Source organism: Apteryx rowi, unplaced genomic scaffold (genome assembly GCF_003343035.1).
Source record: "Apteryx rowi isolate R43461 unplaced genomic scaffold, aptRow1 scaffold_614, whole genome shotgun sequence".
Lineage (NCBI taxonomy): Eukaryota > Metazoa > Chordata > Aves > Apterygiformes > Apterygidae > Apteryx > Apteryx rowi.
In genome coordinates this window covers 91933-108325 of record NW_020450888.1, presented here as the reverse complement: position 1 = coordinate 108325, position 16393 = coordinate 91933, and positions in this window count along the sequence as shown.

Sequence of the window (16393 nt, the reverse complement as noted above, 5' to 3'; positions counted from 1 at the left end):
GAATCTCAGCTGTAACATTCACTTGGCCAGAAACAGAAGAAAAAAATCCCACTATTTAGTGAACAGTAGGGAGTAACTCTTCATTTTCTTTACAAGTGAGAGAAGAAAATAGCTGTAGTCTCCGTGAGAGAGATGATGATACTGGAAACACTCTTTATATGGAGTTACTGACCAGTATAATATACATGCATCTCCGCCACCAGTTCTGCAATCACCAAACTAGAGGCTTGACTGATAGTAAGAAACTGAGTGCTGAATATATACGATGCATCATCTTTGTTTAGTGGAAGCAAGAGAAATGATGACTTCGTGACCAGTTATACCTGGAATCTCTCTTTCTCCCTTAAACAATTGAGAGCTCTGAAAATAAAATAATTCAGTTAATCCACACATCCAGAGCCTATAGGTCAGAAATAACTATTAAGTCATTCTTACCCATAATTTAATATATCAGGCAAAATGAAGCTTGTCTGCTTGTAGGCTCTGACAGCCAAGCGTAGATGTTATGGTGGAGAGGGAAGCCCATTAAGGGATGCTGGATATAAGAACAGCTGGCAAAAGGATGCAAAAAGAGAGATGTCAGCATGAAAATGGAAAATTGGTAGCTAAAGGCAGGCCAACCAACTGAGAGATGAGACGTGACCCCAATCTGTGGTCATTCCGAGTTTCGAGATTTTTTTTGTTTAAGATTCTCCTTACGTCTGGACCCTGTGTAGGTCTTTGTGGGGATTGTCTGTAAACGGAGACAAGCTACTCCTGGCCAAGTCTCCAGGGAATGACCAGTCATGTCCTAGACTGAAATGTTTACAGCAGTTGCTCCAGAAGTTGGACAACAGCACTGTGAATTATACGGTGTTATAGTCTGAAACGGCGACAGTGAAAAGTTTCCCACTGCCTGCACATGGATTAGAAAACTTCCTACTTGTTCTGTGGGGAGTTCTGTGTCTCCAGATACAATTCTGTATCTTCAGAAAAGACAATGAGCCATTGCACAGACTTTTTAGCCCCTGGTTTAGAACTGAAAATACAATATAATAAAAATATGAGAATGTATTCTACAGTTCTGTTGTGGTTTCCAGAAACTTCTGTAGCTATAAATAATGGTTACTGATGGCCATCCATTACCATTTTTCCTGAGCACTAATTTCTTAAGACATTGCTCCATAACTAATAAGTTCATCTTCAAAAAAATCACTCTGAGGCTATGTTTTCTGAAATATTGTCCATATTTCTTAAATTGATTATGTGTGTGTCACTCTTTCTGATGGTTATTTCCATCTGTCAACTGCCAACCAGGCATAAAGATGATTTACTCTACCAGCAGTGATTTCTTCAGTGATTTGATTTTCTATCCCTGTCCTGGAAGTCATTTTAGGTAGGTTTTGATGGGCAGTAGAAACAAGCTGACCCCAAGTGGCCTATTGGGCTTTGCATGTGCATACCTCTCCAAGTGGTGTCAGCAAGGTCAGGTAGGGATTTAATGCTCTCTTGGTGGCTTTAATGCTCTCCAATTATCAGGTTGCCATCAGGGAAGGCACAGTGTGTAACTTCCTCTATAGCTCAGTGAAAGCCAGTATGTAGTACAAGTTATAGCAACACTTTCTCCAGTTGCAGAAATGGCAAAATAATCTTTGGCATCCCTCAAATATATTCTTTAGAGCAAACAGCAGAAAATGTCTGGTTGCCTTTGATTTGCAAATTATACTGCAAGTGCTCTTGAATGAGCTAAGTATCTTTACCAAGCAGGAGGTCTTGCTGTTGAAAGTGAAGAGTTGTATGGGATTGATGCAGTGGGTTTTGGTGTGGTCATCAAAAAAGGATGTTGCATAGTAAAATTGGCTTGGTTGGACACCTATGCACTCATTTTTGGCGACTGAAATACTGCCCGACACATGACTTGCCTGCCCAGGGACAGCATGGTGGGGACTCTCATTTGCCAGGCGTGCTAGGGCTGGGGCCTTGAGAGCATACTGGATGTGTGTGAGCTGGACATGCAGATGAGGAAGGCACAGGAGACACATACTCTAGATTTAATCTCCAGCAGAAGACCTGTTATGTTTGAAACCTCCCTGCTGGAGGGTGAAGGGCTGCCCAGTGGGGTGGCCAAATGACGCTGCACTCGGTGCCTGGCGGGCAGTCCCGGCTAGGGCACTGCATGGCGTCTTGCCGTGTGGCTCCATGGCAATGTAACCTGCCCACGGCCCCCCAACCCGCCCTGCCCCAGCTGTGCCTGCTTCCTTTACCTCCCACCATCAATGAAATGAATACGTGAAAAGCCAGCGGTACTGAGCACTCAGCACTGCAGCACCGCTGGCCCAGGAGGCTCCCAGGTGCCCTGCACAGGGAGCACCGTGACTCCTCTCTCCTCCGTCCCCAAACGCACTCCCTTCCTTCCTTCCCCTCCTGCTCACTTCATAAAGGACGCAGCAGAGATGATGTCTGGGGTCTTTTCAGGTGACTCATATGCCTGTGCATGCAGGGACAGAAGAAGTGAAAGACATTCCTCATGCTGCAGGCCCCTCAGTGCATTAAAAAAAAAGGCAGTAACAATCCCCCAAAAGCTAATTTTTATATTTCCTCTTCTGGGTTAAAATATCAAAACAATTCCAACTCATTTGTGAGATGAACACATTTTTGTGTGTTCCCTTTCAGTCATTTTCCATTCAAAAACATTTTCCATTCAAAAGCATCTTTCTTCTTTTGCTGGGAGGCAATTGCCAAATATCACCTTGTCACATTATTCCAGGATTAAATATTTTTTGGAAATTTCCAAAATTCCCGTGCAACACAGATTTTGTTTTTCAGCTCACTCTGGAGCTTCACTAAACCGAATTACCAAAAGTGCTGTACCGCATACCAGCTTTCCCCTGAGCAGGAAAGAACAGCCCAAAGATGGCAATTGCTCCACCAAAATCAGTAACTAATTGCACAACCAATGACATACTTGAGGATATCCTTGAGATGCCGCATCGATAAGAGCATCAGAGAAGCCTCTAAAGAATGAGACAGACCACGTCAGAGGCCCAGACAGCTCCACAAGGCCCYGCTCCTCTTCCCCTTGGCGGCGCTGGGCAGGGGTAGGGTTTTTCAGGGAGCAGGACGGCTGCTGGCTCCAGAGGAACAGCTCCTGGCTGATGGCTAGAGCACGGGAGAGAGCCGAGAGCTGAGCCGGAGCACCAAGCGGAGATGGTGTTCCCAGCCCCTGCTGTGCCTGGCAGGTAATTTAAAGTCAGCTACTTTGCTATGTGCCAATCAATGGGGTGAGACCATTAAGTGCACAAAGTTTGCAGCCTTCTAATTTTAAGGTGACCTACTATGGCCAGAAGAGAAAGAAAGAAAATTCTCCATAACTTGTAGGGGGGAACAGTCATTCCTCGGGAGGTAGCTGTATAAGTGTTTATAACACTTCAAGGTAAAAGAAACATATTCACCGTTGTATTTTTAAATTCCAATTAAAACTAATAGCACACTTCCCCCTCATAGTTTGTCATGAAAGGCTGGAAATCACCACAAGAGTAAAACTGCTGTAACACATTTTAGCTGTTCAAGCTGAGAGAAATGAGACAGTAAAGGGAAAAGGAACATAAATAGATTTTAAAACACCTTCTCTTTTAATAGTAGAAATAAATGTATATAAAGTATGTTTGTTAGCATCCTTTGAACTATCCTGATAAACTAATTAACTAGGATAAAATCAAATCACTTCACTACAATTAGTAGCAAACTCATTTTGAAAGTTTTATTTTCTTCCTTTTGAGCTTCTAGCCTTTTTGGACATGGAGAAAGTAAAGAAACATGAACAGTGCCAGTGAAAATCCCCAAAGGAAATTAATTGAAACCCAGGATTATAATTATTTTTCAAAAGCTGAGCATTAAGCCACTTGAGATTTTAGAGGACTTATTTGGGAAAGCCCTAGAGTGGCAATGGCCAGAGCCGTCGGTGGCAAGGAGCTGGTTCAGGCACCAGCCCCGGGGACACGACTGGCACCCGGAGGGCAGCGTGTCTCCATGTCCCCTCCAGCATCCCACTTCTCAGCTCCTTAGAGATTTCTGAGATTTCTGAGGCTCATTTGAAGGGCAGCTGCTGTTTGGCTCTTGTTCATAAAGTGGGAGCAAAAAGAGCCCAGCCGATTTTGCCCACATCAGTGGAAAAAAACCAAACCAGTATTTTTATCATTAGAATATTATTGTAAGATCTTTCAAGCAACATCGTGTCCAGCTGTTTTCTCTGCTCTCTGCATCGCTGTCTCCAAAGGCAAGCTGGGCTGTGTTTCAGGAGGAGCAGCGTGCTGCAGGGGGACAGCATGCGGCGCTCGGTGCTCCTGCGTGGGGACCTGGACCACGGGGGCACAGGGAGCCGGGGGCGCGGGGGCCGGGGGGCACAGGGAGCTGGGGGCGTGCGGGCCGGGGGGTGCACGGGGTGCACAGGGAGCCGGGATCACAGCCCAGTGCAGGGAAGAGCAGCCAGGGAGAAGTCGCTTCCGTGGAGACGTGTTCCCCTGCAGCGGCAGGAGTTAAGCCGGAGGATCTGCCTCGCAGGTGGCCTGTGTTGCCCTGCCGGTTAATCCCAGCAGGAAGCATATTACCTTCTTCCTTACAGGCTCTGTCCCAAATAGCTGGGAAGAGGAATTTTTTTAGCCATCTATAAAACTTTTTTCCTTTTCTTTTATCACAGATTAATAAAGTTGCCTCACAAGCCTAGGATCTTGCCGTGCTTAATATTTTTTATTTTTCTATTAAGGCCTAACAATACAACATTGGGGAAGATATCATTTTCTAGGCAAATTGCCTAAAATGATGCCTCCTTCTAGCAGGAGGCAGGCTCCGGCTCTGGCGTGGTGCTGGGTTGGTTTGTTTCTTAATGTACCGCAGCTTGGGAAAGGCCAATCCTGCAGGCAAACACACTGACGGTAACGGCTGCATGGTTTTATATAAGCCCCTTCGGCCTTGTCTTCAGCCACATCGGAAACAAATCTCCCTTTAATCATCTTTCTAAACTATTGCTGGGACTGTGTGGGATTCACGGGCCATGTGATGGTCATGTGTGCTCATCACCACCCTGGGCTTTTCTGCTTGCAAATAACAGATTGCTCTACCTCCATGGGACCAGAGCAGGGCTGCCCGGCTTGCCCTGAGCCGTGCCTGTGTGGAGGCCCATGTGACAGTGGTTTGGACCTGTTCTTATCGTTTGTTCAAAGCAGTGAGTGTTTAAAGACCTCACTTCCTGAACAGAAGGAGGGGGAGAAGGGGGAAGGCTGAAGGAGAACCGTGTTTTGTCACAGTTTTCACTGCAGAGAATGATTTAAGACTAAATACATTACACCTGTTTTCTCATGCACTACCCTTAGTTCAGGGTTGGGGAGAGAAAAATGAGAGTCCTGACAGAAGTTTGAAGTATTTTGTATTGTGCAGTGCAGGGCCTTTAGTAGCATAAAATTATAAACAAAGAAAAATATCTGTTAAGCAGTTGGAAAGAAAGAATTTCAAATCCCTCATTTCTCATCTAGTATCTGAGCAGTCCAAGGAGCCACTTACATTACATGAGAAATATCTGAAGAAATAACCTCACAATATCACCAGGGATATTTTCTGGGCTGATGCCTGTAAGTATTATGGAGCAACATGCAGCCAGTGTAGCCAACACAGTGAGCAGAGGCTCTGTCTTTTCAAGGTTTCTTTTTGTGATACCCCAAATCACTTTGGAGCAGCACCTAATTTTTGCCCACCAACCCTCTTCCTTGCAAGGGGAGAATAGAGATGAAAAGGTGACAGTTTCCAGCTCGGCATTTGCGCCGTGCAGGCACGAAGGAGATGGTACAGAAAACTGCGGACCCCACTCATTCTGTGCTGTAGAATCGTTACAGTCATATGACGAGCTATGACAAGCTATCTATCTAGATTGTTTGGCACCCAAATTGTAATCTGTGGTTATGTACAAGCCTAACCACAGTGATACCTGCAAATATGGTTAGGGCTGATCTACAACGTATCAGCTGAAGAGGAAACGTCTCGGCTCCTTTCCACAAGGAACTTAAACAAAAACTGGTTTGTTTCTCCTCTGTGACAAAAAAACAGCTTTGGGAGTCAGCGGAAGTTTTAGAAAACAGTCTAAAAACAACTTTCCTACACTGAAACATTATTATCCTCTAGGATGGAACTTTCTCCAGTTATAATTACTGAATAGCTTGACCATCAGATAGATGGTTATTTTGAATTAAAAAGTGTAATATTTCTGCTGGCAGATTAAGCTTGAATTGCATACTGACACACATTTGTCTAGGCTCAAGTTCATATCAAAATATGAAATCACACAACAGGCCAAGAAGTGGGAAGAAGAGGAGGAAGGGCAAACTTTTCAGCATACAAGCCAAACCTCTGTGCCAAGCTGACCCTCCTAGACCAGGAAGGCTCATCCTCGAGCAGCTGATAAACCAGGAGAGCATCTACTATTGGGGCAGTTGTGTGCCCTGTTAAATCCAGTGTAGCTGAAAGTCATTCCCATTTAGTGAGGAGGGGGAGGGAGGGCAGGCTTCTTGTAAACCCATGTGGAGTGGGATGGCACACAGCAGAGCTTTGCAGGAGTGAAGAAGTCCCCCGCCACAAGACGATTCATCCTTATGCTATGGCAAACTCATAAAGGCCATCCTGAGAACGGGGTCTGCTGTGCTAGATGCTGAACAAAGACACGATACATGAGATGATCTAGCCTGAAAGCTTATCAGACAGGGCTGTGGTCAACATTCATACAGCCAAACACAGCTGCAAATGGTCACCAGGAGCTTCAGCTTCATGGCTGTTCCGTGACGGCAGTCCTCAAAGGCCACTGCCAAATCTCAGGCTCCTTCCCTGCCTGCACTTAGTGCTCTGTTTTGGCACCGCTCCAACCCTGTGCTTTGTGCCTCTGCTCATCCCTATTAACTCATGACAGCGTCAGAAAAAAATGGAAATGGGAGATGGTGCATTCGGCTGTGAACTCCAGCAATCTACAATACATGATGCCAAAAATAGGGAAGTGTTAGAAATGGGCACCCTTTTGAGTTTTGGATCTTCATATAATTACCCCTAACTGCATCTCTCGAGAGTCCTCACAGCTGGAAGGAAGGGATGGTTGCATTGTATAACACCATGACGCTTATCTAGCTACATTTGAGACCCCTAGCCGTTTCCCTGGAAAATTAATGCTAGCATTTAGTGTTGCAGCCTTGGACAACAGCCCTATCAGCTGCTTCAGAGAAGGTTGAAAACAAATCACCCATAACACACAGTTTGGGAACTGCCTCATGGCAGGGATGTGTCTTCCTAAGCCAAGGCAGTGACTGAGTGGTTAGTACCCTGCAGCATGAGGCTCGACATTTCTTCTAACTTTCCATCCTGCCTAGTGTCACAGTGCATACTTATGATGCATATCCTCCATGAACTTTCTTTTATAAGAGACTGAAAGTAAGCAAGAGCTTCTTCAAAACAAAGCTGATCAAATATTTTCCTACTTCCCTGAGCAGTTTTGTGCAGATTTGTGCAGTTGATAATGAGGTTCCAGGTCATTTCTTATTCTGGGTACCATCTGCTGCAGTGGGAAATAACAACCAAATGTGTTTTACAAATACCACATGAATATGGTTCATTTTGTCTAATAATGTCCAAATCCTCTCAGCCAGATAAACATAAACTCAACTTGAGAAGACCATTCAAACATCAGAAGAGCTCCAGAAAGACTCCATCACTTACAAGCAGACACACTCAATATAATGTTCTTGCAATATATTTTATCATTTTACCCCAAGTGCAGAAAGTTGGCTGCACAGTGCTACTATGACAGTCAGCTATACGTCTATGTCTTTATGCCCGCCTGCACTGACAGACTTCCTGTGGACACGCTAAAAAAAAGGAACAGTTAAGAATTCCCACTATTCTTTCACCTAGCCTTTCTGTGACACCTTTTATCCTGGTGTCCAGAGGCCTTTGGTCATGAAGGAATTGAATATCTTTGTGGAGAAGTCCGTAAAGAGAACTGCTGTACCAACTGTCCACGAATGCAACAGGAGCTTTGCTAAAACATCCAGCTGTCCCTGAGGATGCTCACTGCTAACCAGAATGGCCCCTGCCAAAGCATCTTCTTCAATATGTCCCCACCAGTGCCTTCGAGATCCAGATCAAGGACAGCCAAGTGACTTGCTACCCTGGCTGGCTGCGGGGATGCATCTCCTCCCTGCTGTCCCACAAGGAGCTCCAGGACAGGGCAGCTGGCTGGGCTGGTGGGCAACACAGTGAAGGTGGGAGAGGTGGTGGGCTGCAAGGGAGAGCTCCATGGGGGTGATGGGCGGAACTGTGCCAGGAGACTGCTCTAACTGATAGTGCCAGCAACAAGTAATTTTGACTGGAAGGAAAAAAATGTCTTCCTGGCAAAGAAATAGTTGCCTTACTTTAACTACTGGCAGCAGTATATTAATACACCTTCCAGTTTCGTTTTTTCTACAACTGTAATTAATTGACTCTTTTGTAAAATTCTAGATCATGAATAATGAAATATGAAAAATAAAACCAGGCCTAACGCTATGCCTGTGCTGTTCCATTAAGGGCCTTACTGAAGCAGAGATGGTTCCCATTACATTTTGTTTAGAGATGGTCTCCATTCATAAGGCAATACTTATATGCAAAGCAAACTAACATCTGGTCATTTAGCAGATATGATTTTGTGCATTATGGTATGAAGATCCAGTTGAAATTAAGCAATATTATACCTCTTTCCTGCCACTTCTTTTCTTAACCCACATTTGCCCACTGTTCAGTGAACAGTTATCCATGACTCTGACTGGAGGCAGATGATTTAACCATATTCCATTATTTTCTAAGATCTGAAATCAGATGGCTAATAATCACATAAATCATCTCTTAAGTCAGGTGGATAATAACTGCATAGATCACCTATTTCTTTCAAACCTTTTTTTTTTTTGTCTCACAGGATTTTCCTTGTTTAGCTTGTTTTGTCTGGATTTCTTTCTTTGCCTCTTTCTGGCTTTTCAGGAGTCCGATAAAGCCAGGAGCAACTCTTGCCCCTCTTCAAATTCCCACATCCTTAGGTGTTTTTATTGAAATCTTTGCTGACATTTCAGGGGACCAGACAGAGGCTGAACAACGATTCAGGGGGAAGCACTGGCTGACACAGGAACCAGGGCAGTAGCCAGGCTCTGGAGTAAGTTGCCCAGAGGAGAAGCAGTGAGAGAGGTTCCTCCTCACCTCCCACCCAAAATGTCCAAGGTCATTCCTGTGTGCTGACCTCTTTCACCTGCCATGCACCAATTCTCTTTTTGTTGCTCTTATCTTTACTGTGCATGCCATGACCAACCATAATTTTTTGAGGTGTTTCCTTCTCCTTTTCCATCATTAGTTCCTGTTTAGAATCAGATTTTAAGTAGCCTCTCATTAACCAGATTGGCCACTTCTTTCTTGCATTTTCCTCTCTAGTGCAGCATTACCTTGTTTTCATTCATCATGTTGCTTACAAAAAGACTCCTACAACTAGATCATCCTCCCTCTTTTAGTTGCAGACATTACTTCATCTAATTGCAACACCCTGAATGAGGTTCTAAGCATAATCCACAGCATAACTGGGATTTAGGAGAATGGAATATATTTACAGTGCCTATTACATTTAGTCATAACTCTATTTTCAAGCCCTATATTGCCTCCTACCTCAGGCCTGTACATAGTGAAAATAAACTTGAATAGGTGAGCAGTCAACTAAAAGATAGCTTAACCACAGGTACGTGAAAGATTAAGTGTTTTACTGGTTGCTTAAAAAAGGTAGCTGGCAAAATCAAGGAGTTCTCAGAATGCAATCAAGAAATCAGCAGTGTGATGCGACCTGATTCCCACATTCCCTCCTCTTCCCTCCTCCTTTGGTGGCATTGGCAATATTCACTGGTTGCTGGTCAGCCSATCTCTTGTCAGCAGTGTCAACTGAAGCATAGTGGACATGGCAAATACAAAGAGACTTTGTAGCGTAACACTTTAGCTAAGAATTTTTGTCTGTGAATTACCCCGCATTTAGCCACTGTGGATTTGCTACATGCCCTCCCCATTTGTATGCAAGGTTTTGCTGTGGTTAAACGGCTGATCAGCCACTCCTGTTGCTCTTCCTTGCATGGGCTCCAGCACAGAGTACTTCCCTTGGAGAGCGGCTAAGGCTTGCTGGGTAATAAATTCCTAGACCTGCCTATAGGCCCCTCTCTCAGAAACTGGTCTCAAAGCAGGTCCATGGAGGATCTGCTTCAAATCTTCTGCACAGTGTCTGAACTGGGAGGGGAGAGCTTCGTATGTGGATGGGGCAGAGAACTCGGCCCTTAAATTCCTGCAGTGAAAGCACACCTCAGCACCTAAAAAGAAAGCTGGTCTGGACAAGGCTGAAAATATGTGTCTTCACCAAGCCTTGGTCTTTTCTGGTACTGAAGTAGATAGAAGCAGTCAGTTCRGAGGTGACGACTTTTCAAAATGTTATTCAGGGTGTCTGTAACACCCCAGAGAGTGAAGCAGGTAAGCTAACCAGCTGCAGCTTTGTCCTGCTTTCTGCTGTTGGATTTTCCCCCGTCCTTTGGGAAAAAAATCATAGGAGACACATTTTTCTCCATCTTTTCTTTTTTTAGGACTTGGATATCTGTTTTTATCCTTAGATATATGTTTAGATTGTTCCCCTTTTGGAGATCTGGTTTTCCATCGTCCATTACTTTTCAAATCACCAGGTCTTAATCAACAGGTTTTCAAATATATTTCAGCCTAGCCAAGATCACAACTTATACTTGTTTACGCCTCGTGAAATGGGCACATACTTTAAAAATATACATACCATACCATCATGCCAGGACAAAGAAGCTGAATCAACATTTTAAAAAGAGATTTGACAGACAACATGTGCATTTGTGTGTGTGTGTGTGTGTGTGTGTGTGTGTTCTCTGGGCCCATAATTTGTCCTTTTTGGCATACTATGATACTAATTGCAGTGCACTGAATTCTGTAAACATGGACTTTATATGTGGATTTTCCCCTCCTGAGTATAAGACCATTTAGGCTGCATGTCTTTTTAAAGAAAAATTAGATGCCTGTGGAAGGTTTACAGTAATTCACTTTCAATTTAGAGCTGTTTTTTGAACAAGAGCAAATAGATGAGCATCTGTTGCCCTGAAAATTATACAAAATGTAGTCACCATGCAAAAATCAAACATCTCTGAAAATGATTATTTTGGCTACATAATCAAGCAAGCAATTATTGCATTATCTACAAAGTATGATCATACATTATTAATATATTTTCAGAGAAAAAGGTTTCAGTAAATGCAGTTTTTCTGGCRGTTATGATATTCAAGACCCAAACATAATTCTAACTGATCGAAAATACTTCACAGCTAGCTTGTCATTTCCCAGTTTAAGATTCAGTTTGATTAGGCATGATAGACAGTAAGGAAGGAGCAGGAAGAACAGGAGGATATGGACATTTGTGTAAGTGATTACAGACATCCTTCCTATGTGTCATGCGTATTCCAAGCTGGAAAGCCAATTTTCCAGTGGAAGAGGATTTAATGAATGCAAACAGTACAGTGTGCTGTGCTATATACAGTACATTGTATTCACAAACTCAGATATACAACTGGGCAAGCATTTTTCACTGAGCACCAGAGTTTCATGTGATACAAAGAGAATGGGGGAAACATTTTCAAAATTGAGAGTAGAGCCCAAATGAGGTGCCTATTGACCTTTGATGTTCTGGTCTGTAGTGACTTCACAATCTAATTCGCGTCTTCAAAAAAAATCTTAAAATGAATAAATTCAGTTAACTTCAGCTGTGTGGAAGTCATGCATCCCACCCAACTAACCCTTGATTCTCTCTGCAGCCAGCAGAGAGGGACTATTTCACCTGTCTGAGATGCTTGTCCTGTGACTGTGTGAATCACTTGAGCCTACAAAGCCAGAATTTATACTGCCGAAGCTATGGGAGATGAGTCCTTTAATCATTAAGAGTTTGAGGAAGTCTGTAAATGACTTCTAGAAATGGAAAGTAGGTTTCCAAAATTTTGGAAAAGGTATGTTACCTCAGACCTAATGTGAACAAGCTGTGTAGTCTCTAATGCCACAAACTGGAATAAAGATTCACAGCACAGTTCCCAGGGGCTCTCTGGGTCCTGTTGGACTTCCTTTACTTAAAGATGCTTACAAGCAAAACCTAAAATGTTGGCAGGAAATGCTTGGGCTTTATGAACAAACAGCCCAGACTGCTTGGGGCCTCGTTAATGAAGATTGCTTTAAAGATAAACTTCTTTAAAAAAAAAACATGAACAAAACCTAGTTGGGGAAGAACTGCCCAAAACTTCTGCTAGTGCCAGAATGTCTACTAGAAAAAAGTTAATGCAGAGCGTGTGTGTGTGTGTGTGTGTGTGTGCACGTGTGCGTGCGTGTGTGAAAACATTGGCAGGCATGAATCACAATAATTAGTTATACAAATTACCGCTAATGGGTGGCAGTACAAATGCCATGGGATAAATTCATCCTCAGCATAAGGAGGGGTAATTAATCCTAAATGCACCCTTGTGATATAGGTAAGTATCACTTCAGCAGTTTGAGCGACAGGGAGTCAGCCAAAGCGAGGTGGTGCTTTGCCCTAGGCGATTCTGCTTTCCACAAGACTGACTAACATAATTTATAGCGGAGCATTATGCTGAGCTCTTTTGATTAGAATTCTTGTAACATCACAGTAATGTCCCATAAAGAAATTCATGGGTAGTGATTTTGGGAAGCTGATCCCCTAGCTAGAAAATTCAGAAAGCAAGTTCAGTTGTACTTGGGTTTATCCGAAAAACCTTTAAATACAGCGAACAGTAACATAACGCGTGTTCTGACACACATGGCTCCATGAGGAAAACTTGCTCTTCTGTAATGGAAACTTTCTGAGTGTTTTTTCCCTCTGAAAATTCACACTTTTGGTACATAAACCCCAGCTCGGCTTATGAGGTCTTCTATAAAACAGTTCCTGCTAGAGCTAGAGGCTTTTCCTCAGGGCTTTGAACATTTGGATGTGAGGTAAAAAAAGAGAGATGGGGCCCATTCAGTTCCTTCTGATAATTATTACAGCTGTAAAGAAGAAGAAATCCAAAGAGAGCAAAGCAAAGGGCTGTTTGGATATCCAGTGATAACACTTTCAGAGCTCTGGAGCTACAGAAAAATGAACTACCATTATATCTTTGATTCCTTATAAAAAACACAAAAGAGAGAAAATCCCCCAAATACCTAAAAGGCCATCTTGGATTTTGAGCAATTGGTTTACCAGGTACACACAAATGTGTATGGCCTAGCTGGACATATACAACTGCTCTGGCTGTATTTTTCTTGGTCTCATAAAAAGCATAAAACATAATGAGTACCCCTAATACTATTTCAGAGCCAGGCTGTTTGTTAAAAAGGTACATCTGCATATTCCTACTTTGGTGAGTCCAGTGAACGCTAAGTTAGTGGGACAAATATATGCTAGGGCTACTTCCCTAAGGTAATATATATTCTAGCAAAAAGAAGAGGCCAGCCCCCGTTTGCTGTGCTGGAGGGTGAGTGGCACAGCACAGCTGATGGCCGTGAAGCCTGACCCCACTCCCAAAATGGGGAGGTTTCATCCCTGCTGTGTACCCAGAGTGCCCCTCATGCTATGACTCGGTGGCCATCAGCTCAAAGTGCCCAGTCAGAGGATAACCCAGCGCAGGCACGGCTCTGGGTAGCACTCTGAAAGAAGGGAACCTCATACAGTCATGTCTGCAAAGATGTGTTATCCACAGCATTATGAGACTTAAACCATATGCCATATGTTTAGCATATAAAAGTCTCAATGCATAGCAAGTTACAGCCGGACAGACGGATTGCATGATGGAGGAATTTCCTCTGCAGTGATGTGCAAAGCCCGCAAGATATCTGCATTCCCTATGTATTTTCATTCAGTACAAATAATTTTAAATAGCAATCATAATAATCTGCTAGGATGTGAAATCTGACTTTCTTGGCTAAGAATGATGGTTGGGAACAAACAAGATCAAACAATCTAAATTGCCTGGAATTTAAACAATACTTTTGTTATATGTCTGCAAAGTTAGGTTGTCTTGTGGAAAAAAATGGTATGTTATTACAAGACAAAAACACAAAGAGCCTGAATTATGGCTACGTAATCTTGACTCAATTACACAAGAAAAAATACTTAGGTTTTTTTCTAATCATGGTTCAGCTTTTAATGGTCAGAGTCAGGGAGTTTATAATTAAACTTAATTTTTTTTTTTTTTTTTTTTTTTTTGCAAACTGCTGGTTTCTTTTTGCTGAGAACTGTTCCTGTGAGCATTTTGAAGACCTCAGAGGCAAATGGTCTTTGAAAATTTTCTGAACTTTGAAGCCCCAGAAACAGGATAGGTTTGTGCTTTGACTCCATGGGTATTATTAGAAAAGGTCTTACCAAAAATTAATAAGGAGCCACACCAAGAGACAGCTTATTATAAGGTCCTAATAAGTATGCTCCCTTCTTTAGAACAATACAATGGTCTTCACATACAACACAGAAAAAGTTTTAAATTAGGCTTCAGAGGAATCTTAGGATCTGGAAGCGTTTAGGATAAACTAAGACTATTAAAATACATTAAAATAAAATGCTTCTTTATACATGTAGATAAGCTGCTAAACTAAACCCAGGCATCACAGAACTGGACAAAGCTGTTTCTAAAAACGCCCTTCACATTACTCTGCATCTGAAGCTCTCGGCCCAGCCCTCGAAGGACCCAGAAAATCCTGAGCTGGGAATCACCAAAGTCCGGCTCTGGCGGATTAGTGTGAAAAGCACCTGCCGGAGCTTATTGAAAATGCCATCTGCCAGCCCCTTCCCTGTAAAACACCCGGCACTTTTGCTGGAGAGCCTCAGCTGGGCACCACCGCCACGGTGGTGCACGAGTGGCGAGGCAGCGTGGGYGCCCAGGGACCATCCTGCTAAGCTTTCGCGTGTAAAACCCTGCCTCCAGTTACTCCTTAAATAAACGGGAGGCCAGCGCAAGCTAGGCTGCACATGTCGGGGGCAGAAGGGAAAGCAGTGGCACCGTCCCCATCTCCAGCCCGTGGCAGATGAGGAGAGCTGCTCAAGTGCCATTTCTGTCCCTTCCCAAGCCCCTGGCCGTGCAGGGCACCCTTTGCGGTCTGCAATATCAAAGATGCTTAAAATGTTGGGGTTGTATCCATACTCAGAAAAAGCCAGGGCACAAACCACTCAAATGTCTTCAGAAATCGTTGATAGCAAAAGAAATTACAGTCATTGCCTCTCTTATGGAGGCAGTGGTTGTCTCTCTGATGAAAGCATGAGCTCTGAGGGAAGAATGAATATCTAAAAAGTACACATTCTGGTACCTAGACTTGCAAACAATTTCCAGCTAAGAATCCCAGGAAAATAATGTAGGAGCTGAACTGTGTCTTCTGAAAATTATACACTGTCTCTGAGAACAACACCTCAGTGGTACAGTCTGTAGGGTACGTTGTGTGCATACACGTGTGTGTGCAGGAGCGAGAGAGAGCAAAGAGAAACCCCCCATCCAGGACACCCGGGCACTTTCAGTTTAGCCCACGCCCAAACCATTGCAAAACGTAGGTGGTTTGTTATATTTTTGCCTTTGCAGAAAGGAAGCCGAAGGCCTTCACGGGGAGAGCGGCGCGGCCCGCCAGTCCCGCGAGCGGCAGATGCTCAGGAAGCCGAGGCACTGGTGCGGCTGGTGCCACAGGGGCCCCACTCGCCCCGGCCCCCCATCCCAACCCCACGCCTTATCTAAGGTACCGCCGGCTTCCTCGTACCCCGCCTGGCGTGTGGCAACCTGCCGCTGTTTAATTGCATAACACAGCAGTTACATAAGAGGAGCTTAAGAAAGGATAAAATAATTAACAGCGAATAACTGCCACTGYGTGTTTTGACAATCTGAACCCTGACAATAGTTATGGGGAAAAAAACAAGTGGAGAGAATCTGTTTCCCTAAATGGTGCATGACTGATTTAAATGCCATGTAACTTTTCGCAGCCATACTGTAGGCCTTAATTATTCCAGACCAAAATAGATGGAGCGTAATCATTTGTCTATTTTAGGAGTCATTCAGCCTAATTAGTAACTCTCTAATCTTTGGAGACTGGCATTTATCTAATGATGGACTATCTTTCATGAGCTTCATTTGTATGGTTTGGCCTTGGCCCTGTGTAGCCTGAACTGCTTTTGTCCAATAATTACCTAACTGGGCCATAATGATGCTGGGCCAATCAATGGTGAACGTATTTCATTCGGGGTGACCCAAGCACAGCAGCCAAGCATACCTATTCAGTCAGTTAAGTATGACTTCACACCAAGTAAGAGATA